The 20,745-nt window shown below is 41.7% G+C and overlaps 1 protein-coding gene, 1 non-coding gene and 1 pseudogene across 8 annotated transcripts in view; 1 reads left to right on the top strand and 2 right to left on the bottom strand.

The window, feature by feature from the left end:
• Window positions 1–20,745, top strand: part of DNAJB4 (DnaJ heat shock protein family (Hsp40) member B4) — a 49,406-nt gene that overhangs the window by 9,002 nt on the left and 19,659 nt on the right. Inside the window, exon 1 of one of the 7 annotated variants that reach the window (XM_054721116.1) lies at window positions 7,065–7,109. The exons of 4 other annotated variants lie outside the window; for them this stretch is intronic. The gene's annotated coding sequence lies outside the window, so the exon portion shown is untranslated. Of the gene's footprint in view, window positions 1–7,064; window positions 7,179–20,745 lie in introns of those variants that run through there. 2 more of the 7 variants (XM_054721114.1, XM_054721117.1) reach the window with 2 other exon arrangements.
• LOC114230820 (U6 spliceosomal RNA) lies at window positions 14,348–14,454 on the bottom strand. The gene has a single exon (XR_003616796.2). It is a non-coding gene; the product is annotated as a U6 spliceosomal RNA (small nuclear RNA).
• Window positions 15,599–16,991, bottom strand: LOC103284144 (high mobility group protein 20A-like; annotated as a pseudogene).

Consider the following 20,745-nt stretch of genomic DNA (forward strand, 5'->3'; position numbering starts at 1 on the left):
CCCCACATTCATGTGGCAGTTAAAAATCAAGAGGGATATCTCAGCTGCAAGTGGTCCTGCCTTTGGAGCTAGGGGGTCTCAATCCCACACCAGGCCCCCCAGCCTAGAATTCCAGTGCTGGGAACAGAAGTCCTCATAATTTCTGGCTGTGGAAACAAGTGGGGATTATGGCAGAGTGAGCTGGAGGGCTGCTGGAGTGCCAGGCATTTCTCTTAAAGAGCTCGTTGCCCTAACCGGTTTAGCTCAGTGGATAGAGCGTCAGCCTGCGGACTGAAAGGTCCCAGGTTTGATTCCGGTCAACGGCATGTACCTTGGTTGCTGGCACGTCCCCAGTGGGGCGTGTGCAGGAGGCGGCTGATTGATGTTTCTCTCTCATCAGTGTTTCTAACTCTATCCCTCTCCCTTCCTCTCTGTAAAAATCAATAAAATATATTTTTAAAAAAGCTCGTGCATGGACCTACTTGGACTCACTCTGAGCTCTAGCACTGGGGCAGCAGTTCAAAAGGCACCAGGAACGTACAGGGAGAAACTGAGGGCTGAAGGGGCAGCTTTCTCCAAAACAGAAGTGCTGGCAAATACCACTGTTCCTTTGTTGAGCCCCGCCCCCACAGTGGTGATTTCCTGAGACACCAACACAAGCAACTTGAGGGACTACCCATTACCCTTCCAGTGGCTTTTAAATAAAATTGGCCTGTCTTGACTCATGCTGTGGACTTTCCTAAAATTTCTCAAACCCCTAACAAGCAGCATCTGATCTTGGCATGCCTTGCATATCTTGCTAAATGGCCCAAAGTTAGGCATTAGTGATAGCTGGCCTTGGTTTCTCCCAGGCATCTATAAACTCAGCACAAGTAGCAGCCACCTAAGATTGCTTTGTAGCTTATGTCCCAAGCAGGACATATGTGTCTGATCTTGGCCTGCACCTCCTGGGAGAACCCAGAGCCATTGCACCCAGTGGACAGCTTCAGACCAATCCAGAGTACCACCCAACCACCTTCACCAGCAGCACACTCATGATTTAGCACCAGAGCCTGCTAAAGCATTTCCCGCTTCATTGGGTCTGCACCTGGACAGTAGGTGCTCTGCTGTGGTCTCAGCCAGTCCTTTAAATCAATTGGCCTGGGGGTAAATCTCACCGATGTGCCAACAGCAATCAGGCTCAACTACAACAGGAGGGTGCACTCAGCCCACACGAGGGGTACACCTGAGTGTCCAGATCAGGTGACCAACAGGCTGCACCAATACACCCTACACATAAGGCCCCTCTACTGGCAGACAGAGCAGCTCTACCTATTACATAGAAATAAACAGGGAGGTAGCCAAAATGAGGAGACAAAAAAAACATGTCCCAAGTGAAACAACAGAGCAAAACTCCAGAAGAAGAACTAAAGAAAATAGAAACCAGCAATCTACTAGATGCAGAATTCAAAACACTATAAGCATGTGGGTGTAAAGTACAGCATAGGAAATATGGTCAATAATATTTATTAACTATGTGTGGTGTCAGATGGGTAGTATATTTATTGGAGTGATCAGTTTGTAAGTTATATAAATGTCTAACCACTGGGTTTTATACCTGAAACTAATAAAAGGTTATACATCAACTAATTAAAAAATAAAAAATTACTTTAAAAAAGATTTTGAAAGGTCTTGAAGATCATCTAATCCATTTCATTTTGTGGTGGAGGAAATTGTGACTCAGATTGCTTAACTGCCATTAAAAGTAACAAGATTAATTGCTTTTTATTTTATGGAATAAATTTTCTGTGAAGCAGCAGTGATTGGTTTACATTTCAGAAGGGGATTTTCTGCTCCTTGGGTACAAAAGGAGGAAGAATCTTTAGAACCAACAACATCTTGGTTTTTATAATCAGGACATCTACCTTTACTTCTACTTAATTTTTTATCCTATATAATAAAACCCTAATATGCAAATCGGGTTTTTGCATATTAAACTGCCGAACGACCAGTTGCTATGATGTGCACTGACCACCAGGGGTCAGACGCTCAATGCAGGAGCTGCCCCTTGGTGGTCAGTGTGCCGCTCAGCCAGAAGCTGGGCTCACTGCTGGCAAGCACAGTGGTGGTGGCAGGAGCCTCTCCTGCCTCCGTGGCAGCACTAAGGAGCAGTGAGCTGAGCAGTAAGGAGCAGCGAGCAGGCAGGTAGTAAGGAGCAAGGGGTCCTGGACTGTGAGAGGGCACAGGCTGGGCTGAGGGACACCCCCCCCCCCCCCGCAGTGCACGAATTTCATGCACTGAGCCTCTATTACTGATTGATTTTAGAGAGAGAGAGGCATCAATTTGTTGTTCCACTTATTTATGCAGTCATTGGTTGTTTCTGTACCTGCAACCTTGATATATTGGGATGACACTAACCAACTGAGCAACCTGACTGGGACTCACTCTTACTTTATTTATTTTAAAAAATATATATTTTTATTGATTTCAGAGAAGGAGAGAGGTGGGGAGAGAGAGAAAGAGAAGTATCAATGATGAGAGAGAATCACTGATTGGCTGCCTCCTGCCCCACACTGGGGATTGAGCCTGCAACCTGGGCACATGCCTTGACTGGAATCAAATCCAGGCTGACGCTCTATCCACTGAGCCAAACGGGCTAGGGCACTCATTTATTTTTTTGAAATAGATTATTAGACTATTTGCAAATGAAATCTTTAACTGACGATAGATGATATGAGATATAAAACTTACTTGGCACACAGTTTTGTTGTTTTTTAGTGGAACTTTTCTTCTCTGTCCTGACATTTCCATATCTCTATAGCTGCGATCTCCTTGGAATTTGACTTCTGATTCTGTTTTTTTCTTTTGTGTTGCTACATAATAACCAGTATTCTCATTCATTTTTAAAAAATAATGTATTTGCAAGGACTTGAGAAGGAAAGAAGGAATTAAAATTTTAGAAGCATGTGAAATAATTATTTTTCTATGCATTATCATAATCATTGTTTAAAACTGGTCATCTAACTGTAGTACCTAATGATACAAATACTAATATTTTTAGGTAGAATGGTAGTTTGTTTTACTAAGTTTAAAAACATATGTAGTCTAAAATAAATTTCTTTTATCCAGGACAGATACAACTTTAAGTTTAACAACTTTGCTCCTTAACTGTATACAGGGTTGGGCAAAAATAGGTTTACAGTTGTGAGTACACGAAACACAACTTATTGTATTATTATTTATTAATTATTGTATTATTTTCCAGCTAGCTCTAATCAACTGAGCTACCTGGCCAAGGCAGTTAAGAGTCTTTAAATGCAAAAAGAAATAAAATGAAATAAAATAAAAATCTTTAAATGCTAAACTCCTTAAGGGCAGAACTATCTTATCTACCTTTGAAATTAACATAGTACCTGACATCCAGTAGGTGCTTATTAATTATTCATTATTTATTATTCAGTTCAGTAAAAATGTTGGGCGTTGTTCTAGGTGCTAGATATATAGCAGTGAACAAAATAGGCAATATTTTTACCTTCATGGAGCTTATTCTAGTGTGTGAATGTTGAATGAAACCATGAATCACTGTGTGCAAAGACTCCATATTTGTTTTCAGGTAGTTATTTGCATCAGCCTAAAAAAAGAATAACCTGTAATTTACTAAGCAATGGTTGATAAGGTGGAATGGGAGAAGCTTAGTACTTAGATCATATATCCATTAAACATTTTCTAGTGTGAGTATGTAAAATTATTTGAAATCACATAATTGCTATTCATTGTCTTCCCGATTATCACTCAATTCTTATGTTCTGTTTGTAACCTTGAGTAAAGGCCTCAGTTGCTGGCCATGCCACCACCAGAGATCTTAATCTCAAGTCAGATACCTCTGAGTGTAAGTCTCTGACTGTGCTGGCCCCAAACTTCATACACATCGCAGTTCTAGTTCCTTGTTTATTGTCTGCTCTTCACACCAGAGTGCATAAATACTACTGTGTACCAAGTGCATAAAATAACATTCCACATAGATGTTAGTAAATATTAATCCTTGACCACTCAAAATGCACATCTCTCCCTACTCATGGCTACAGCCTACATTTAGTCTTCATTCAGACTATTAAAAAAATTAAAATCTTCAACTCTAGTATTCTCTTAAGAAGAGCTATCACTTTAACTTATCTATACTAATAATAGAGGAATATGCAAATTTTCCAGGACGCCGTCACACGTAATGACCAGAACAGCAGGCTGTGTGCTCACAGCAGGCGAGGGTGGGTGGGGACTTGTGGCAGCGAGAACCGGGGGCGGGAGAGGCGGGCTCGCTGTAAGGCGGCCTGTACTCCCCACATGGCGGTAGCGGTGGCTGTGAGCACTCACGATGGCTGCTGCCACTTGCCCAGGGCTGGTCCTGGGCAAGCGGCAGTGGGGATGGGGGCAGGGGAGGCGGGCCTGATGGAGGGTGGCCTTACTCCCCACATGGCGGCAGCGGCGGCTGTGAGTGGCACCAAGCGGAGCCTGTGGGCCGAGCTGAAGCAGTGCCTGTGGGTCACCAGTGCCAAGGAGCGGCTGCGCCAGTTACACCTCCTGGCCTAGAAGGTGTGTGATCGCAGGGACAGCCACCGTGGCGGGCCAGATTGACATCCTCCTGGCCGTGCCGCCCGCGCAGGTTTGCGGATCTGCGCAGGCACAGGCCTCCGGTGTGTGCATCCTCTCTTCCCCAACTCGCGTGTGAACGTCCCCCAGCGTGCTGTCACCCACGCACACCCGCAAAAGTCCCGGACCATGGTGCGGGCATGTTCTCCCTCCCCCTCCGCGGCACTTCCATCAACCCCGGCATGCCTACGTCCCCCACACAGCATGTGCATGTCCCCTCTGGCACGCTCACATGCTTTTTAGCGTGTCTGGGTGCTCTGGGTGCTCGGGGTAGGTGCCTGTGAGATGACAGTGAGAGGGCGGGGAATGGTGAGGCCCTGTTCCTCCGGAGGCCAGTGCGGCCATGAGATTGCCTCCGTGAGGCTAATGCAGGTGCTGAGGCGGGAGCAGGTGCGAACAGACTCACCTGGTGGGCGGCGGCATGCCTTCGGTCAGTGTTCAAGATTGGAAACCTAGAGGAAGTGAGGGGGTCTGTCCTCAGTGGAACGGCAGGAGAGTCGGGGAGACTGCAGAGGAGGAATGTGCACTCGGGGTGCTGGCGCCCATGAGTGAAGGCTGCCCTGACTGAGCCTCGCTTGCTCGGGGCCTAGTGCGCTCCTGCCAGGGCAGCGGGTGACAGGACGTGCTTTTCCGAGTTAATGAGAGAAAACATTGATTCTCCCACTGCCCATGAAGGTGGAAAGCTGAGTGGGGAGACATGCGGGGAGTGAGCGAGGTTCCCTGTCTGGGGGTTCCAAACCTGCCGTTGGTTCCTTTCACTGCTGACTAGAGATATACAGGGTGTCCCCCCACATTTTGAATACCTACTAATTCCAATGGGTTTAAGCATGAAAAGAAAGAAACAACAATGGAGCTGTCATCTGTTAAAAGTGCAGGCATAAACCAGCAGTCAGACATCCCCTGAGGGGTCCCGGATTGAAGAGGGTGCAGGCCAGGCTGAGGGACCCTCCCCCCCTGCCCTGTGCATGAATTTTGTGCACTGGCCTCTATTCCTATGTAATAAATGGCTAATATGCAAATTGTACCCTCGGGAGTTTGACTGACTGGGAGTTCGACCGCTCGCTGTGAAGTGTGCTGACCACCAGGGGGTGGTGTGGAACGAAGGAAGGTCCCGGCTGGCAGCCGGAAGGCGCCGATCGGCCCTGATCACTGGCCAAGCCTAGATCATGCACGAATTTTGTGCACCGGGCCTCTAGTTTACTAATATACTCTATCTGTTCTTCTAGTCTTTTGACACTCCCACCCCCCTTTTTTAAATCCTCACCTGAGGATATTTTTCCATTGATTTTTTTAGAGAGAGTGGAAGAGAGAAGGAAAGACAGAAATATTGATGTGAGAGAAACATTGATTGGTTGCCTCCTGCACGAGCCCCAACCAGGGCCCAGGCTGGTAGGAGCCTGCAACCCGGGGTATGTGTCCTTGACTGGAACTGAACCTGGGACCCTTCGGTCTGCAGGCTGACACTATCCACTGAGACAAACCGCGGCTCGCGAGCCATATATTTGCTGCTCTGATGACTAATGAGTTTGCCAACCACTGCCTTAGGGAAAAACTTTAAAAAACATTTTAATAATGTACTAATGTCTTTAACCTGAAGTCAAAACTTCTGGGTAAGGGTAATGCCTTACAGCAGTGGTCGGCAAACTCATTAGTCAACAGAGCGGCAAACCACGGCTCTCGAGCCGAATGTGGTTTGTGAGCTGCAGTTTGCCGACCACTGGGCTAGGTCATTTCCCTTTTCTTTCAATCTCTGTTACTTCCTGGCCTAATTTTGCCATTCACCTCAAGAATTCTCAGTTCCCATTCTCCTTTGTCTTTTAGTTGTATCCACTCTTTAAATCCACTACTCTCTTTTTATTTTTTTATCAACTGAGATTGTTTATATGACTTAAGCGCTCCCCCTCCCTGCCTTTTTTTTTTTTTTTTGCTACAAACTCATTAATGCCTGCTGGTAAAAGCCAATAGTTGTGAATGGCTGCAGGGCCAAGGAGTAGCAGGTGTGGCATGCTTCTTCTTTTTTTAATCCACTATTATTAATCACTTGAAATAGACTTTGGAGTTAGATGAGCTTCAATTCACCATTTGCTGCATAAGTGCAAGTTATTTAACTTCTTCAGGTTTTACTTTTTTTTTGTTTTCAGTCTCAGTTTGTTCTTTGGTACCCTAAACATTGTAATAAAAATTAAATGACATTATTGTAAGCAGATACTATTGCCTGTATGTAATGAAAATTCTTATGAAATAACCTAAAAATCGAGATCCAGAGTAGCTCTAGCACGGGTTGATTTAGCAGCTCAATATATGAGTTGTTGTTTTTTAAAATCTTTATCCTCTGCCATCCTTAGTATGTGGTTTAGTGCCCCTAATGATTGCATAATGGTTGCCACAGTTCCCGGTGTTATGCAGTCATGATTGTAAAGTGGAAGAAGAAAGTTTCTTCTCTTTCTTCTACCCTCTTCCTCTGGATACCAATTGGACTCAGCTAATCCCACAGGCTTACTCTAGCAAGTATCATATTTGATTTTGAATAATTAAGATTTATCTGGAGCCAGGGAAGAGGCCCCACTTTCCTGGTAATAGTTATTACTACTACTACATTTGTGACCCTTAGAATTCTGTCCTTGGGCTTTTTCTTTTTTTTTTTTTTTAATCTTCATTCACTCTAGTATAATCTTTTGTCTCATGGTTTTAAAGATCACCTTTACTCCAAATTTTTTATCTTCCCTCTGGACTGCTTTATGTAAACCAGACTCATGTATTCAATTGCCTCTTAGACATTGCCATTTGTAAGTTTAATAGGCATCTTCCACTTAATATGTTCAATGTTAAACTCAATTTCCCCCTTCAGCTCTTCTGTCTTCCTATTTTAGTAAGTAACAAATTTGTTTTTTCAGTTTGCTGAAGCTGAAAAACCTTGGAGTCATTATTGATTTCTCTCATATCCCACATCTGATTCATCAGGAAGTCCTATTGATTCTACTTTCAAAATAAATAAAATGGCTACATCATGGTCCAATCCACCTGAAATAATGCAATATACTCTCCTTAGACTTTATCATTCTTTCCCACTCCATTCTTAACACAGAAGCCAGTGATTTTGGCATCCTGTATAAAATTTCAGTGGCTTCTCATTTCCCCATATAGAAGTCTGTCTTTAGTAGTTTACAAGGCTCCACGCCATTTAGCATTATTTTTCTGACTGCCTTCTAACCTTTTCACCACTCCCACTTCATCACTCTGACATAGCAGCACCTCAAAGATGCCTAGCATTTTTTAATATTTCCCTCTACCTGGTATATTCTACCCCCACATATATACATAACTTTCCTCCTTTCCTCTTTCAGGTCATGGTGCAAATGTCATTTCTCAACCCTTTAAACCCATTTCTGGCCACCCCATCTAAAATTTTAATTCTCTTATTTCCTTTCTTACTTTACTTTCCTTAGCTCCTACCACCATCTAATATTCTATATAGTATTTTTAAAATTGTTCTTAATTATTTAAAAAAATAAAGTTTTATCTTCCCCATTAGAATGTAAAGGCATGGATTTTTAAATTTATATTGTATCCTCAGTACCTAGAAAGGTGTCTTGGCATAAGAAGGTTCTTTTTATTTATTTATTTATTTTTAAATTTATTTTTAAAATATATTTTTATTGATTTTAGAGAGGAAGTAAGAGGGAGAGAGAGATAGAAACATCCATGATGAGAGAGAATCATGGATTGGCTGCCTCCTGCAAGTCCCCCACTGGGGATCAAGCTCAGAACCCAGGCATGTGCCCTTGACTGGAATTGAACCTGGGACCCTTCAGTTCGCAGGCTGATGCTCTATTCACTGAGCCAAACCATCCAGGGCTGAAGGTTCTTTTAAAATATATATATATTTTTATTGATTTCAGAGAGGAATGGAGAGGGTGAGAGAGAGAGAAACATCAATGATGAGAGAAAATAATTGATCGCCTGCCTCCTGCATGCCCCACACTGGGGATTGAGCCCTACACCTGGGCATGTGCCTGACCGGGAATTGAACCAGTGACCTCTTGTTGCATGGGTCAACACTCAACCACTGAGCTACATAGGCCGAGCTCATCGTCAGTTTTTTATTGATGTGCCCCTTAAATGCTGGCCATCCAAAAGTTGTCTTTGATTCTTTCAAAAATTTTCCATCCCACATTGTATTCGATTCTTTCAAAAATTATCCCTCTTTTACACTTTAACCCTTTGCACTTGCTTTTTTCTCGATTCCTTTATTCTACTCGGGATTTAATTTTTTAAATACCCCAGATTTTACAAAGTGCGGCAGTAGAATAAAAAACTGGAGTTTCTTTTCATACAAACTTATTTATTTGGATTTTTTTATATTTCAAATTATTGATACATTCAATACAATTCGACATACGAGCTGCTACCAATGCTAACCGTGTCGAGTCACACTCGACATCCGAGTGCAAAAGGTTAAAATACTACCTGTGTTACAATCTTTTCTAAATCTTTATCTCCAGCTAAGACTTTTTTGTAAGTCCCAATTTAGAATATCCAATTCTTTCCTAGACACCTTCATCCACATTCAATTTAATTGAATATTGTTGTACTAGGTTTTTGGGAGTCAAAAATTAAATAAGCCTTGCCCTGTTTGATCTTACATTATTATAGGGGAGTTAGAGAAACAAGTTATTACAACATAGGTAGTAATTAGGAATATAGTTCAAGCAATGAATTTTACCAAGTATGGAAGTAGCAGAGATGAATGGGTGATTAGTAGGGTTATAGGCATGTTCTAACAGAACTTGTCTTTCTCTTCAAATGCATTCTTATATTCTGCTAGAGGCCCGGTGCACGAAATTGTTGCAATCGGGGGGTGTTCCTCAGCCCAGCCTGTGCCCTCTTGCAGTCCAGGAGCCCTTGGGGGATGTCTGACTGATGGCTTAGGCCCCCTCCACCTGGGGAGCGGGCCTAAGCCATCAGTCAGACATCCTTAGTGCTGTTGCAGAGGCGGGAGAGGCTCCCGCCACCGCCGCTGTGCTCACTAGCTGTGAGCCTGGCTTCTGGCTGAGCAGCGCTCCCCCTGTGGGAGCACACTGATCACCAGGGGACAGCTTCTGCATTAAGTGTCTTCCCTCTCGTGGTCAGTGCACATCATAGCAACCAGTTGTTCTGCTGTTCGGTTGATTTGCATATTAGCCTTTTATTATATAGAATAATTTCATTAGTAGTGCACATCTTTTTTTAAAAAAATATATATTTTTATTGATTTCAGAGAGGAAGAAAGAAGGAGAGATAGAAACATCCATGATGAGAGAGAATCATGGATCAGCTGCCTCCTGCAAGTCCCCCATTGGGGATCGAGCCCACAACCTGGGCATGTGCCCTTGACTGGAATCGAACCTGGGATCTTTCAGTTTGCAGGCCGACGCTCTATCCAGTGAGCCAAACCAGCTAGGGTGAACTGTGCACATCTTTGTTCAATCTGGAAACCAGGGCAATCTAAAACTTTTTCAAATTTCCACATGCATTTGGTTGGCAAATTGTACATATTCTATCTCTTGATTACTTTAGCCATTTGTCTTTTTATTTCATAGTCATTTTATGTAGGTCCTCATAATTACTCATGTCATTGAGTTATTTTCACTCATTCAAAGTTAACTGAACAGCAATATGTTATAAATAAGGCCTCGTACTAAAAAATAAGATCTAGAGAAAAACAAAAACAGGATCTCTCAGGGAGATTACAATATCTCAGTGTGCAAGGCATAAGCAAATAGATAGTTATGTAGTTGTGATAGAATAGAGATACTGGGAAAAATATGGGAACTCAAGGTCAGGGGAACCTAACCCATGCTGGGAGTAAGATTTGGCCAACTAGAGGCTGAGTCTCAAAGCAGTAGCAAACTAAGTGTGGCGTGGGGAAGAGAGTTATACACACACACCATTCACTTTGTATATACTAAAGAAATATTATTTTAAAGACATTACTTTGGGTGCTTGTGTACTTATTAATTTGCTCTTGCTTAAAAATAATTTTTAAGCATCATAATTGATTTAGAAGGTTATCAGTAGTAGTACATCATTATACAGTTGATCCTTCATTATTTACCAATTCTTTACTTTTGAATTTGTCCACTAACCCCAAAATCTAATTGTAACTCTGAAATCAAGCAGTTGGGGTGATTTGCAGGTTTTTTTTTTTTTCAGACCTGAGCATGGGCAAAATAAATTTGAGTCCTATGTTCCTAGCTGGGTCCAACAAGGCAGTGCTTACTTAGCTTTATTATTTCAGTTCTCATATTGTAAACAAGTTTTTGTAGACTATTAAGTATACTTTTACATTTTTTGCATTTTTGTGCTCTTCGTTGGTGATTTCACTGTTTAAAGAAATGTTTCAGTGTAGTGCTGAAATACTATCTAAATTGTGTTCTTAAGCATAGGAAGCCTGTGATGTGCCTTATAGAGAGAATGCATGTGTTATGTAAGCTTTATTCAGGCATGAGTTATAGTGCTGTTGATCTTGAGTTCAATGTTACAGTAACTAAGGTACCGTTAAGCATAAACACACATAAAACAAGGTTATCTATTGATGAGTTGACTTAACTCTGCATTTCCCTTAGGGAAAATGATTCAGTATTCACTAATTCAGCATTCACAGCAACTTTATGGAACATAACTATGGCAAATAATGAGAATCGAGTACTTTCAGGGTACATTTGATTTTGGGAAACAGCCAAAGTCATTTATGGCCAGGAGTGGTGAGTCAAGCTGGACACTATAGAGGTCTGATTATTAAAGTCTTCCTCAACCTTTTAAAACACATGCCCCCTTCCCTTTGATAAACATCTTACTTCACTACCCTAAATATATATATATATATATATAAAGCAGTGACCATGAAGACTGAAACAACTGTTCAGTCACCATGCGGTGCTAGCATAGATGCATAGACACAGGTAAAGTCTATGAGTGAACTAAGAATTAACAAGCAAATGCTTGCCTTCACGGAGCTCGCACTGTAAGAAGGTTAGGTCAGGGATGAGAATTCAAAATTGCCACCAGCACAGACCTGAGGTACCTCTTCTCAGAGCAGCCAGAGATACACCTGGTAGCGGACTGGAGGTGTGACTGAAGGGCTGGCACCGACATGAAGGTGGGGCTGCTCTGAATTTCCAAGAGGAGCCAATGGCTGCCTAGGAGGTGAGCTTTTGACGCTGACTGGCATAGAAACAGACCAATCAGAACCAAATCTGGTGAATTGTGAAGGCAGAACCTAAGGTGGGGGTTGAGGAGGGGTTTTAAGGGCAACAGACATTTGGTGTAAGGTGTAAGAAAGCAGTTCAATTTTTTAATAACCGGTTTGGCAGTATAGTGCATATGGCTGGCTATCAGTCCAGATATAGGTATTATGTATTTATGTCTGCAAGAGCATCTCCTCCTGCTGAAAAAGGCTTTCCCCCGATTTAAGCAATCCTATCCTATGTAATCTATCTATACTACTAAAAGGGTAATATGCTAATTGGACCAAGTCGACCAGCCATTTTCTAGACATCCAACTTTCTTCTGGACAAAGCCATGGTGGTGGGGGCCAAGGCAGGCCAGCAGGGGAGGTCAGTTGGGGGCGACCAGGCTGGCAGGGGAGGACCGTTGGGGGTGACCAGGTCGGCAGGGTAGGGCAGTTGGGGGCATTAGGCAGGCAGGCAGGTGAGTGGTTAGGAGCCAGTGGTCCTGGATTGTGAGAGGGATGTCCGACTGCCACAGGGATCAGGCCTAAACTGGCAGTTGAACATCCCCTGAGGGGTCCAGGATTGGAGAAGGTGCAGGCTGGGCTGAGGGACACACCCCCTGTGTATGAATTTCATGCACCAGGCCTCTAGTTCTAATATATTTTCCTTAGTAGACACAGCCAGGTTGAGAATTAGTCTGCAAGTTTTACTTTACCATCATCCAGGCTAATGTTTTATAGTGAAAGCTGAGTGTTTATAGTAAAAAATTTCAGTTCTTTAAAAGCTTGCTAGATATAAAATTTTGTCGTGTTTAGTGTTTTTTCAGTCTGCCCTCTTACTCCAGTCAAGAATAATTTTTAAAAAGCAGGAATTGGCAAACATTTTCTGTTAAGAGCCAGATAGTAAATTGTTAGGTTTTGTGGGCCCTATAGTCTTTGCTACTAATATTCAACTCTACCACTATATGGCAAAAGCAGCAATAGACAGTGATTACTCTTTTATATACTTACTAGAGGCCCGATGCATGAAATTCATGCAAGGGCCTTGGCCCCGGCCCCTGCCCACTGCGGCCATGGCTGGGGGCCTCTGCCGTGGCCCCCGCTGGTTGCTGCCATGGCCCTCTGCTGCCTCTGCCACCTCTGCCACAGCCCCCTCCTGCTGCCGCCGTGGTCCCCGCCCACCTCTGCCTCGGCCCCCGCCTACTGCGGCTTTGTCTGGAAGGGAGGACTTCTGGAAGGACATCTGGTCTAATTAGCATTTTATGCTTTTTTAATTATAGATATTATAAACTCCTAAGGGCAGGGATCATGCCTTATACTGATGTATTCTTCAGGGCACATAACACAGTAGGGTCTCAATAACTGTTGACTTGCTGATTTAGCCTAGATTAATAAAAAGGCTATATTTTAAAATATTAAAAACTGAAACAATTGAAACCCATCCATTTAAAATTGAATTATTGTAGAAATACTATTTTTCTCTTATTTATAAATGTCCTTTTCTAAGCAATTACAGTAGTTGGTACTCATTGTATGTGGAATTAGATTGCCTAATTTTAGAGTTATAAATAGTTGGAGAGTTAAACAAGCTATTCCAATAATCAGTTTATTGATTGGCTAAGAGCCTAATAGTTCGGTGAAACAGCAGCCAGTTCTCTCCTTTCCTGCTCACCTCTGTGATACAGACATTTTTTTCTGTTACTATTTGTCTTACTATGAGGGCTGTTGGTTTCACTTTGGCCACAGACTAATGCTAATCCCTTTCTCTGGCCAGCCAACTAAGTTTTCCAAGTGATTCTCCTGGCCTCCATGGCTGCTTGTGAGAGGAGAAACTTTAGAAAAGAATAAAATGAAAATTACATAAATTCCTCATTTCCTAGTGTGTGTTTGTGTTTTTTACTTTTAATATTGTGAAAGTATATATGGAGTGAGTATGTGTAAGAGCCAGTCCCACAACTCTCCTCTAAATGTAAAAATATGATTTCAAAAATTCCTTACAAGTACCTTTTTCTTGTAGATGAAATGTGGAATACTATTTTACTTTATTTTTCAACTTTATTGAGATACTAGAGGCCCGGTGTACAAAATTTGTGCACGGGTAGGATCCCTAGGCCTGGCCTGTGATCAGGGCCTATCAGGGCCTTCTGGCTGCCAGCTGGGGCCTTCCTTCCCCAGCTGCCAGCCGCTGGCTGGGGCCTTCCTTCATTCCATGCTGCCCCCTGGTGGTCAGTGCACGTCATAGTGAGCGATCGAACTCCCAGTCGAATTCCTAAGGGGACACTTGGCATATTAGCCTTTTATATATATAGATATTGACATGTAAAATTACAAGATACAGATGATGTATCATACAATTGTGCACTGGAAACCTATATAATTGTATTAACCAATGTCACCCCCAATAAATTTAATTTAAAAATTATAAGATATTTAAAGTGTACATTGTGATAATTTGACATATGTATAGACTGTGAAAGGATTCCACCCCTCTACTTAACTAACACATTTACCACCTCATATATTTATCTTTTTAAAAATATGGAACACTTCATGAATTTTCATGTCATTCTTGCACTGGGGCCATGCTAATCTTTTCCATGTCACTCCAATTATAGTAAATGTATGGCTGAAGTGAGTACTGTAATACTATTTTATAAGTAAAATAAACGTTTCTTTAGAGTTCAACTGTTAGGATTTTTTCCCCCTAAATGTGCATGTGAGAGACGGTGATATACTTCAGTTCATAGGTTGAAGTTTCTGAAAAATTGGATTTCAGCACTAATGATGAGAAGTAACCTCTTCATCTATAGTGGCTAATACAGTAGCCACTAGCCACATGAAACTGTTAAGTACCTGACATGTGGCTCTCTGAATTGAGATATAGTGTGAAGTGTGAAAATCACACTGGCTTCTGAAGACTTAGTATAAAAACAAGAATGTAAAATAGCTTCCTCATAATTTTTTTATTGATTACATGTTGCAATGATAATATCTTGGGTTAAATAAAATACATTATTAAAATTAATTTCACCTTCCTTTTTACTTTTATTAAAATGTAGATTCTAGAAATGTTTAAGTTATATATGTGGCTTGCATTTGTAGCTTTATATTTCTGTTGGACAGCACTGCTCTACATTCTGTGATCTTTCAACATAATCAAAGTATATAATCAAATACCAATTTACAAGATCCATTTAAAATGACCTAGGCCCTGGCTGGTGTGGGGCTCAGTTGGTTGAGTGTTGTCCTACGCACCAAAAAGGTCGTTATTCGATTCCTGGTCAGGGCAAATACCCAGGTTTTGGGTTCAATCCCTGGTTGGTTTGTGTGTGAGAGGCAACCAGTCGATGTTTCTCTCTCACATTGATGTTTCTCTTCATCTCTGTCTAAAATAAAAAAAAAATACTTTAAAAAAGGAGATGATAAAGAAAAGAAAATGACCTAGAAATTCTATAATTTCTTTTGGCTCTCTAATTAAATATGAAAAAGTACCGTAGAGAATGCTTTATTTTAACTGATTCCAAAATGCTAGGAAAGTATGAGATTAGTTCACTGTACATTCAGTAACACTACGGTAATCTTTTTAGTGACTTCTTGTAAAAGTGGGTAAAGAAGAAGGGCAGGTTGTTACAGTGCTACTTTATTAGAATACATTTTGTTTTTATTTGTTTCAAGTCTCCAACTCATTTCTTTATTCAGTGTGATTCCAAGATTTTAGTAGTATTGATAAAATCTAAGGCCATTTATTTTTGAAGTGTGATATCAGTGAGCACTCACCATTCCTTAACGATCAAGTCTGTTTACAACTTCTCCAACCATAGCAATGAGGTTTTCATTGTCTTGGGGATTAGCTAAAATAATACTGTGCAGTCTGTTCTTATATGAGTCAAAGGTGTCCAGTGTAGGTGTCTCTCCACTTCCAGGTAAGGGCATGCCGGCAAAGCTGCTGGTCAACACCTGCCGCAGGGTCTCCAGGTGCTGTTGTAAGACAGTGTTGCGGCTTCGCTCCTGGATCACATCCACTTCCAGCTTCTCCACTGCTGTGCGCACGCTCTCCACGTGCTTCTGCAGGGCTGCATTTCTCCTTCAAACTCCATGTTGGATTTGTGAAGCTCTGCCTCCCGAGCTTTGCTGAGGCTCAAGAATTCCTCTGTAAATATAGGGATGTCAAAAATAGACAGTTTCTTCTGTTTCTTTCTCACGATCATGATTGGCCGATCTGGCTGCATCTTGCCTTTGAGATTTGCCTTTCTGATGGACCTGGGTTTTCCTACTGAAAACCTTGTAGGCCTCAGTCTTCTGATACTGCTCCAGTTCCTTCATGTAACGCTCCTTATCTCTATTGGCTTCATCAAAGTAGCACTGTTTTTCCTACCTAACATTCATTGCCTAATGTGATTTCTGGAAATGGGACTTCTGGTCTCTTTGCTCAAAGCTGTTCTTGACACTTATTCATGACCCGAACATAACCTGTAAGGGGGGATTTGGGTGTATTGCTGTCTCAAAGAGGTGTCTTCCTCTTTCTTCCTTTGGACCACCCTCCTCATTTACATCTTTGCTCATCTTCAATGCCTTCTGCTGTGTCTGAAGGCTCATTCTGAAGCAATTGACCTTGGGAGAGACCCTCCACAAATTCTGGATTGTTGGTAGATGATGTGGCTCCACTACCATATGGAATCTCTGGGTTGGTTAGCCAGGTTGTAGCCAGATCACTACTCTCCTTGGAGCAATCCTCCTCTGCATAAAGGGGAGGTGAGGAGAAAAATGAAGTATTATTAGGATACATTTTAATATCACCACAGAATACACGAATTCTACACTCCCAACAGAAAATGATTAAAAAAACACACACATAAAATATTGCCAGGCCCAGTGTGGCTCAGTGGTTGAGCGTGGACCCATGAACCAAGAGGTCACAGTTGGATTTCTGGTTAGGGCACATGCCCTAGTTGTGGGGTCGAACCTCAGTAGGGGGTGGGCAAGAGCCAGCCGATTAATGATGATTTTTCTCTCTTTCTTTTTCTTCCTCTCTCTGAAATAAGTAAAAACATATTTTTAAAAAATAAAAGTCATCAAAGTTTCCATCTCTCTGCTGAAGATAGGGCTAGGCAGGAGCCTGGAGCTAAAGAAAGTCCCCTGTAGAGAGGACAATTCTCTGAGCTTCTCTGAATCACATTCACCCTTCTCCGGCATCTCACAGCTTGAGAAAAATTCCTCGCAGTACTTTATTATTATGTCCTTTCTTTCTGTTTACCTTATCGTCTTAAACACCTTCCCATAGGCAACTTCTATTATCACAATAACACTTAAAGTTGTTTCGGTGAGGAGAAAAATGAAGTATTATTAGGATACATTTTAATATCACCACAGAATACACGAATTCTACACTCCCAACAGAAAATGATTTAGAAAAAAACACATAAAATATTGCCAAGCCCAGTGTGGCTCAGTGGTTGAGCGTGGACCCATGAACCAAGAGGTCACAGTTGGATTTCTGGTTAGGGCACATGCCCTAGTTGTGGGGTCGAACCTCAGTAGGGGGTGGGCAAGAGCCAGCCGATTAATGATGATTTTTCTCTCTTTTTCTTCCTCTCTCTGAAATAAGTAAAAACATATTTTAAAAAAATAAAAGCATAAAATATTTCTGATACCTGGGTATCTCCAGTAACTCCAACTTATATCTATATCTATATCTATATCTATATCTATATCTATATCTATATCTATATCTATATCTATATCTATATCTATAAAAGACTAAGCGACTGTCCGGTAGCTATGACACGCACTGACCACCAGGGGGCAGATGCTCAACGCAGGAGCGGAAACCATAGGCATGGAAACATGGAACAGACTGATGAATCTCAGAGGGAAGGGAGGAGGGCACAAAGAGATTAACCAAAGAGCTTATATGCATACTAGAGGCCCCGTGCACTGGTGGGGTCCCTCGGCCTGGCCAGCGGGGATCAGGCCGAAACCAGCTCTCCGGCATCCCCCGAGAGGTCCTGGATTGTGAGAGGAAGCAGGCCAGGCTGAGGGACGTCACTGGTGCACGAGTCTGTGCACTGGGCCTCTAGTAATTTTTATAAACGTCTTAAAGCAATTTTATTTTAATTTTTAAAAAGGCATGTACTTTTACATTTTTTAAAATTTCATTTTAAATCTTTTTTGTAAAGACTATTAAATCAATAAAATTAAATGTGTACACTTTATTACAGTGCTTTGTGCAGGAAAGTATAAAATCAAACAATGACACTGTATCAAAACTTGAACACTTTGGGAATTACTAATATAACTATAGTGATAAAGTACTGGGAAATTTAGAGGATATAGACAATTAGTGCAAGGAGAGTTAAAACTGATAAAGCCCTTCTTCCTATCAGTCTTTTTAGGTTAGTTAGTTTGACGTCTTTTATTGGTGCTCTCGGAAGCTTACAAATATTGATGAAACATTGTTAAGAACCCTTTACTGAGAGAACCAAAAAGTAATTTCATTAGCTTCAAAATAAATTGGTATTTATGAAATGAAGCTAGCTTTTAAAATTCATTTCAAAGACCTAATGAATTAGCCCTTTTGGAAAAACATGAAAGAGCAGTCATTAAGTAAAAAAAAAAATGACATTCAAAACTTTCAAAAATCTGACCATAACTTTTTTTTTTTGGTCAGCTTTCTAAGGAGAGCCCATCTAAGTTCTGTGCTTTAATCTGACCGATCTTTTTGCTGTATCAAATACATTTTATACTTTTTTGCCTCTGAACTTTGTGTTCTTGGTCCAAATTGCAGATACCTCGAACCCCCATAACCTTGCTCTCTTTCTAAGTTCTATCAATCTTTCAAGATCATTGAGCATCCTCATAACAAGTATTTTGAACTCTGCATCTGGTAGATTACTTGTCTCCCTTGTGTTTAGTTTCTTTTTTGGAGTTTTCTTCTGTTTTTTTTTTCTTCATTTTTTTTCATTTGGGACTCCCTGTGTTTGTTTCTATGTACTAGGTAGAGCTGCTTGCTATGTGTCGCAGTCTTGGTAGAGTGGCCTTCATGGTTGGGTGTCCTGTGGGGCCCAGAGGACCTTTCTCCCTGTCACCTAAGCAGGTGCTCCAGGTGTGCTCTCTTGTGTTGCTTGTGTGTGCCCTCTTGCTGTGTGTTGCTTGTGTGTGCCAATCAAGTTGAGTCTTGATAGCTGTTGGCATGTCAATGTGAGGTATTGATTCTCAGGCTGATTGGTTCTGAGGACTGGCCATGACTACAGTGGAGGAACTGTTTGCAGGGACTGATCCTATGGAGCACGCATCACTTTAGCAGGGCTCTGATGCCTGCCACATCTGCCCTTTAAATATGTTGTTTGTGGACGTGGTTGGACGTGGTGATCTGGTGAGGTCCTCCATGTCACTCAGTCACAATCTGGTTTTCACAGCCAGAAGTTATGGGGACTTCTCTTCCTGGCCCTGGAGCCCTGAGCTGGGGAGCCTGGGGTGGTGCCAGGATGTCTCACTCCTCAGGGGGGACCTCTGCAGCTGAGATATCCCTTCTGGTTTTTAACCACCACACCCAGCCCCTTCTGAGTCTTCGCCCCATCCTACCAGTCTTAATGTGGTTTCTTCGGTATAGCCCTTGTTATAGGGACTTCAGGCTAGACTTCAAACAGTTCTCAATGATGGTTATTCTGTAGTTTAGTTGGAATTTTGATGTGCTCATGGGAGGAGGTGAGTATAGTGTTTACCTACTCATCAGCAAGACCAGAAGCCTTTTTCCATTTATTTTTAAAATTTTAATTTTTAAGTAGATTATTTTTTTAGAGCAGTTTCCAGTTCACAGCAAATTGAGTGGAAGATTTAGAGATTCCCCATGTACCTCCTGCCTCCACACATGGTTATCCCCACCCCCCCTTCCAACACCTCCCACCAGATGGAACAATTGGAACAATTGTTTACAATTGAAGAACTTATATTGATACATCATCACCCAGAGTTCTTAATTTACATTAGGGTTCACACTTGGTGTTGAACATTCTATGGATTTGGACAAATGTAAAATGACATGAGCCCACCATTTCAGTATTAAGTGGAGTAGTTTGCCCTAAAAATCCTTCTGTACCCCACCTATTTATTCTTCTCTGCCCACTTACCGCTGGCGAGCACTGATATTTTTACTGTCTCCATAGTTTCACCTTTTCCAGAATGTGTACTTTTTAGACTGGCTTCTTTCACTTATTTAGCAATATGCATTTAGATTTCTTCCATGTCTTTTCATGTCTTGAAAACTCGTTCTTTTTAGTGCTGAACAATATTCTATTGTCTGGATGTACTACAGTTTATCTGTTCACCTACTGAAGGACATTTTGATTGCTTCCAAGTTTTGGCAATTAGGAATAAAGCTGTTATAAACATTCATATGCATATGAATGTTTATAATGTGGGTGAAAGTTTTCAACTCCTTTGATAAGTACCTTTGGATGGTATGATAAGTCTATGTTTATTTTATTTTTTAATTTAATTTTTTTTTGGTTAATCTTCACCTGAGGATATTTTCCCATTGATTTTTAGAGAGAGTGGAAGGGAGAGAAGAAACAGAAAGAGAGAAACACTGATGTGAGGGAGACATCGATTGGTTGCCTCTTGTACCCACCCTGACCAGGGCCAGGGATGGAGCCTGCAACTATATGTGCCCTTGACCGGAATTGAACCTGGGACCCTTCATTCTGAGGGCCAATGCTCTATCCACTGAGCCAAACCGGCTAAGGTGGTCTATGTTTATTTTTGTAAGAAAACACCAAACTATCTTCCAAAGTGGCTATACCATTTTTCATTCCCACCAGAAATGAATGAGAATTCCTATTCCTATGCCAGCATTTGGTATTACCAATGTTCTGGATTTTAGCCATTTTAATAGGTGTGTAGGGATATCTCATTTTAATATTCATCTTCCTGAT

The sequence above is a fragment of the Eptesicus fuscus genome, chromosome 9, assembly GCF_027574615.1.
Source record: "Eptesicus fuscus isolate TK198812 chromosome 9, DD_ASM_mEF_20220401, whole genome shotgun sequence".
Taxonomy (NCBI): domain Eukaryota; kingdom Metazoa; phylum Chordata; class Mammalia; order Chiroptera; family Vespertilionidae; genus Eptesicus; species Eptesicus fuscus.